The 6,848-nt window shown below is 53.3% G+C and overlaps 1 long non-coding RNA gene across 1 annotated transcript; it reads right to left on the minus strand.

Moving 5' to 3' along the window:
• Window positions 1–442: 442 nt before the first annotated feature.
• On the minus strand, window positions 443–6,445 carry LOC123385835. The gene is made up of 4 exons (XR_006598952.1): window positions 5,605–6,445; window positions 4,782–5,001; window positions 2,958–3,236; window positions 443–2,715 (listed from the first exon to the last, which is right to left on the minus strand). It is a non-coding gene; the product is annotated as an uncharacterized LOC123385835 (long non-coding RNA).
• Between the last annotated feature and the right edge of the window lie 403 nt (window positions 6,446–6,848).

Below are 6,848 nucleotides of genomic sequence, written 5' to 3' on the forward strand. Positions count from 1 at the left end.
AGGTCCTCAAACCACTCAGCCCTTCTAGAAGGCTGTTTGATCATGGAGGCTGAGAAGGGAGGGTGTCTGGTCAGAGAGCTTTGGGGACAGTTTGGCCAGAGCTCTGTGATGTGTCCCTGCTCCCACCATGGGAAGTTGGGGAGAAAGCTGACACTCTTGTCCCACCTCAAGCCCAAAGTAGAGGCTCTGAGGGCCCTGGCACCCAGGACAGGAGCAGAGCATGGAGAGGGACTCAGGAAGCGCAGGGGGACCCTGGAATCTGAGCACATGGACTACACCTTGGCCCTTTGCCAGAGTTAGCTGGCTGACAATGTGGACAACTTACTTGTCCACCTTAGCAGGACAAGGGAGATGACGCAGAAGGGGTCTGAGTTCAGGCCATCTTGACCAGACTCTGCTCAAGAAATGACCTGTAGGGGTGGGGGTCATCCACAGGAGGTTATATGTGCCACAGGATGCAGGAAAGGGTCCCCAAAGAGCACCTACAATACCTGTGTCCTCCATGGAGGAGCTGAGGAAGGCCTAATGAGTGGAGAAGCCCACGGATGAAGAGGAGGAGAAAGAGGAAGAGGTGGAAGGTGGGGATGTGAGATGGGAGGGAGGGATGCAGGAATGGAGGGATCCAGGGATGAAGGACTCAAGGGTGCAGGAGGGAGGGGATGTAGGAGCCGCAAGGGTCATGCAGGAAGCAGGGATTGGGGACGAGGGCATGAACAAAGCTGGGAGGCAGAATTTGAGCTGTGGGGTTGCACAGCTAAGGGATACAGAATGCAGGTCTGAGAGATGGAGGGAGGAGGGATGCCATGTTGAGGAAAGCAGGTGTAGGGATGCAGGGACATAAACAGCGGGAGCCCAGGGATTAAGGATGTAGGGGTGTGGGGGGATTAATGCAAAACAACCATGTAGGGCTAGAGGGTGCAGTGATGGGGGAGGGGGTAAGGGATAGGAGAGTGACAGGTACAACAATGACGGAGGTGGCACTGAAAATCTAGGTTTGATCTTTTTTTTTAAGTTACTTTATTTTGAGAGAGAGAGAGAGAGAGAGCAAGCAGGGGAGGGGCAGAGAGAGAGAGAAAGAGAGTCCCAAGCAGGCTCCAGGCTGTCAGCACAGAGCACGTTGAGGGGCTTGAACTCACGAACTGTGAGATCATGACCTGAGCAGAAATCAAGAGTCAGACGCTTAACCGACTGAGCTACCCAGGTGCCCCCCAGGTTTGATTTTAAATGCTGCCAGTAGTTAAATGTGGGCAACCAATTCCAATTTGGGTAAAATACTGAGCCAGCTGACCAAAACATAAGCCTCAAGCTCAGGGCCACCACCCATGCCTTTGGAGTCCAAGGCGAAGGCCATCCCGGGGAGCACAGTGTTGGTCAGGGAGCCCTCGCTGAGGCTTGGCTGTGCCTGCAGGGGCTTGGGTTTCTGGGTGCAGAGGCCGCCATGCCCCCAGCTGAGCTGCTTCTGCATATTGCAGGCCAAGACTTGAAGGCAGTGTCCCCAGCAGCCACACAGACAGAGCCTGGGTGACATCATCATTGTAACAACTTAGCTGGGATGGTGTGATTTTCCACACGTTCCTAGTGTTGGCGGCCTTGTTTTATGGGAAGGATGTGGCTGGAAGGTTAAGTGTGGGGCAAGAATTGGCTGGCAGGTGAAGGCTGTCCCATTCCCCCTGGGGGAGCCTGGAGCCTGGGGGACAGAGGCCCAGCAGGGATGAGGTACCAGTCCAGGCCCCTTGAAGCCCTGGCTGGGCTGGTGCCTGGGCTCACAACAAGATGTCCCCAAGGGCACCAGCTGGAGTTTGGAGAGCATGGTGCTGGCTCACAGGGCAGTGTGAGCACTATGTTGGCCCAAGGAGCCCTGATGAAGGATCTGGCCCCAAGCGGGGGGGGGGGGGGTCAAAGCAAGCACTAGCCCTAGGAAACACAGAGCCCAAGGCAGGCAGGTGGGGACAGGGCCAACCTGAGAGCATCCTGCTTCCAGGCACCAGCCAGTATCTCTGCCCTCTCTGTCCCCACCATCCCCACCATCTCCACGTAGCTGGAGATATGTCCTTCTGCCAATAGCCTCTATCCTCACTGGTCCGTCTGCCCTCCGTAGTGCCAAGCTCCATCTTGTCCTGCAGCCTGGCAAAGAGCGTCTCATCAGTGTGAGTGAGAGATGAGGCACCAAGGTACATTTGAGGGAGGAAGACATTGGGTGCACAGAAGAGCATTCCTTTGCCCAACATCCCCAGGTAGTAATGAGGTCACCTGGAATTCATAGGCTTCCTCCATTAGGCTAAGGTCCTGGGGGTGGGGAGAGTTGGAGCTGGCCACAGGACAGCAGCCAGATCAGAGTCAGTGTTTGGAACCAACTACTTGAGCCATCAACGAGAGCGGCGCCATCATAGTTAACGTCAAGTTGATGCCCGTGAGAGCTGGAGACAGGTGCGGGGACAGGTGTGTGTGCCAGGTATGGGGTGGGGTTCAGAGGAGGAGAGAAGGTCGAGGTGGGGTGGGGGTTCCTTGGAGTCAGCTCAGAGCCAACTCTCCCCTGATGACAGTGGCCTGGGCCCCCTGAGGTCCCAGGCATGCCCGGGGCCCTGCTGTAGTTCAGGGTGAAGTGTCTGTCACTGATGATGGCTGACAAGCGGCTACTTCCTCAACACCCCTCATTCGTCTGGGAGGGAATTTTCAACTCTCAGGATTCACAGCTGCTTCTGATACATGGGGTCTCTGAAAATCAGACAACATGGGAGGTTTTCATTTGAATGTATCGACAGGATGGCAGTGAATTAACAAAGACTAAAGCAGCATAGTGCTGGGCCCACCCCACCTGGCTCAGGAGAGGAAACACCTAGAACATCCACCAAGGGCTGCAGCTTCCGTAGAGCCGGTTACTTGCCCCAGCAGAGACTCAGGGGCGAGAACCCATGTGTGGTCCAGGATACCACCTGGAGGGGGGGAGGGGGGCAGACCTGGAATGGAATGGGCGATGGAAACATCCTCTCTGATCCCATGGTACTCGGCTTCCGGACTGCCTGCAGGCTGAAGTGAGCTCCCCAGAAAGAAGTCATCTCACTGTGCTGTAGCGGGACTCCAGGCACCCCGGCTTGGGAGATGCTGCCTTGGCCACAGGGAGATGCTGCTGGGTTCCAGGGCCATGGTTTCTGCCCTTTTTTCAGTTTCATCCTTCTCATTGCCCCAAGATACACCCACACCATCTTGATATGTCCGTGGCGAGGGCTTCGTCCACTCTAGAAAGGAGGTGATGCTGCTGTGGTCACATTGTGCACACTCGCTGTGTGTCCACCACTGTGACAATTAAGAAGGACCATGGTCACCTGGAAGCGTCCTCCCTGGGCTCCAACAGCCATCCAACAATTGAGCACCTACTGTGAACAGAGCACGGTGGCAGCCGCTGAGAATCAGCTAGTGAACGGGGCAGATATGGTCCCTGCCTGAGTGGGCTCACAGACAGGTGGGAGGCAGCACACCCAGGCCACCATACCAGTAACACACAACCTCATGAAGGAAGGTCCTGGGGAGTGGGCACATCTGGGTGTTCGGGCAGGAGTCCCAGGTCCCACTACTTGCGGTTAGAACAGAGCTGACCACGGAGGGAGGCCCAGAGTGGCAGAGACTCCTGAGTGGATGGGTAGGACCAGAGGGCAGAGCATGCTGGCTCCATCGGGAATTTTGAACTTTATCCTGAGAGCCATGGAGGTGACCTGCAAATTTCAGAGACTCCTCGCAAGCAGGCGGGTCCAGGATGGTCATGATTGGGTGGTGGAGGAGGCAGAGGAAATGGCTGATGTCGAGGGAGGGACACATAGGAGGTGATAGGCAGCCCCGTGGTGTCTGGGTCCTTTGGTCCCTCAGGTCGTGGCTCTCATGGGCTCACAACCCTCAGGCTGGCCTTTATTCCCCACCCCATCCCACATAGCAAACACTTCCTATGAGGTCTTAATTGTACCAGATGACCACGGCATGGGTCCTGGTCATGCAAGATCCTAAGTACCATCTCACCAAAGTCTGGGAAAGGAAGGAGCTATTTGGTCTTTGGTTAGAACCCTCACAAGCAGACAGGTGCCCTCTGTTACCCCCTGAAGGTGGTATTTCCTGTTCCTGTGTCCTTCCTAAGCTTCCAACTTCCTGGAAAACTTCTCTACCCACCTAGCACTCTCACCTAGCCAAGATCCTGCCTGGGGTAACTCAGCCCTCCCCAAGGCCCGAGTCTGGCTTCCCCCCACCCTAGCTCAGATCTTCCCGGGGCTCATGTAGTTTCAATAGAATACATCAGGGGCATCCAAATCATTCGGTCCCTGATGCCACCTTTGGGGCAGGGTTCTGGTAAACAGAGCAGTCTTGAGGAGGCCACCAAGCAGACAGGTTCCCACTCTGCCACCAAGGCAGCACAGTGAGGGCAGTGGACATGACTTCCTGGGGGCTTGGGAAGAGGCATGGTCACAGCCTTCAGGGGCAAGAAACTGAAAGAGGGTTTGGGCCACATGCTGGCACTACAGAGCTGAATGGGTGGAGTGTGGGGGTCTCAGGGAGGTGACCCCCCCCCCCTTGATGTGGAGAGGACTTGACAAATGCCACCCATAGAGGCAGGAGGACACAAGATGAGGACTCAGGGTTCTGCCACTCACAGAGCAAGTGACTTTACTTCTTCCAGCCTTGAGTCTTCGCTGGGACCACCCAATGAAGATTTATAAAGGGGACTCAGGGGCAAAATCAGCATTATTACTAGAGATCAATAGTTATGTAAATTACCGCATATGGAACAGACAACTCACCAGAAGTGCCCTTTTCTCACCCACTTGGGGGTACCCACCACAATTATGTTCTGACCTCAAAGCAGGCAGCACAAGGCAGGCGTTGCATCGGGAAGCCAGATGTGAAACAGATGTGTGCCAAACTTCACCATTAGCGTTTGAAACTGATGTAAGCAGCCATGCAAGAGGCCCCAGGTAGTATCACAGAACTGAATCAAACATCCCATGTGGGACACACGAGCTACAACCCGAAGTCATGGTTAAGTCACTCAGGGAGGAGCAACGGCCCCTCCTTCCCATCAGGAATCTGGTAATCTGGTCTCATTTAAAGGCGTTCTACCCCCCACCCGCACCCCTCATGTCCCTTCTCTTTCCCTGCCCGTTATTTACTTCCCCGCTGCTTTATAAACTTGTGCCAGTGTCATTGTCTAAACAGCAGGCAGCGGTTTGCAAAACAAACATGTACATGTACATAACATGTGTATCTGATCAGTCACCAGTAGGTGAGCAAAATAAAATTGAATTTACAACCCAGGGGAGGTGTGATGTGTGAGTCAGTGTGTGCTGAGGTGTGTGTGAGTGTGTATTTGGTGATGGCACGATGGCCTCTTATCTGTACCAGAAGATGCATGATTTGTAGAAACACAGACAAATGTGTTAATTGTAGGATGAATGGCTGTGGGCATTGTAGGTCCGTCAGCCTCAGATTATACATCATAAAGGAGATCTTGATAAAAGAGTGAGTTCACGGTGGTGACATCTCATTAATTCAGCCCTGGCAGGAAACAATGAAATCTAATTTTTCCAGATAACTTGGGTTACCCCTGTAATCACTCAAACTTACAAATTAGCATCTTATCAGAAACATTGCTATCCTTAACCGAAGTATTCCAACCACAATTTAATCTTCGTCTGGTAACTCAGGGCCGCCTGTGGAAGATGGGTCATTCTGCAGGCTGTGCTCAGGATAGCTTTAGCAGTAAGGGTGACCGTTTGGCCTTGCAGACTAGGGCTCCAGGTCACTGCACCTTTTGGCTTTGCATCTATAGTGTGGCTGAAGCAATTGACAAAGGCCCATAGGGATCAATTACAGCAAAATGGCTGGGGTTAACAACATCATAATCAATTGAAATGCTCTGGCTGAGCTAAAACATAATGGATTGCATCATAATCCATCTAGACTTTGCCGAGGGGCAGAGAGGCTGGAGCTGGGGTTCAGGGAAGCAGCCACACGTACCCATCTCGTAACCCCAGGGAGTTGGGAGTGAGCGCCCAGCGCGTACCCTGGCCAGGTGCAGGTCTGTGCCTGGGGCCGATCCTCAAACTCTGGCAGTTTATACCCCACAGCCCTCGAAACCATCGGGCCCTGTTGTTACTGGTTGGCTTTTACCCCGCCATGCTCCATGGAGGACTTGAGGTGGCAACCACTTGTCACCCTGAGCTTGGACCCTCTGCCCACCATCTGCTGCTTTCAGGGAAGGGGTGCCTGGCTGCAGGTGGGTCGTTCTCTGTGGGAACACCAGCATGGTGCGTTGTTTCTGCAAGTCTCCAGGAGTTTGCTGGCTGACTCAGTCCTCCTTCCAGCCCCCAGTACCCTTCTAAGGGCCTTGACTAAACTGAGGGCCAGGAGCTACATAGCTGAGGACCAAACCCTAGCTCATGGTGACTGTCACCCTAGAAGGTGAGCTGTGAGAACAGTCATAGGCCATTGCAACTGATAACAGTAAAAGTAAACAAAAGTTTGCAATCTTTTGGTTTGGAAGTTAGAGTGGATTATATAAATTTTATTTATTTATTTATTTATTTATTTATTTATTTAGAGAGTGAGCGGGGGAGAGGGGCAGAGGGAGACAGAGAGAAAAAGAGAGAGGGAGAGAGAGAGAGAGAGAGAGAGAGAGAGGCAGAATCTCAAGCAGGTCCACACTCAGTGAGGACCCGACACAGGACTCAATCCCACAACCCTGGAATTATAACCTGAGCTGAAATCAAGTCAAGAGCTCAGCCAGATCAACACTGAACCATCCTGCACACCTAGAAAACTGATCTGAGGATTAACACAACAATTTGCACAGCCTGAACCACAGAACT

The sequence above is a fragment of the Felis catus genome, chromosome B3, assembly GCF_018350175.1.
Source record: "Felis catus isolate Fca126 chromosome B3, F.catus_Fca126_mat1.0, whole genome shotgun sequence".
Taxonomy (NCBI): domain Eukaryota; kingdom Metazoa; phylum Chordata; class Mammalia; order Carnivora; family Felidae; genus Felis; species Felis catus.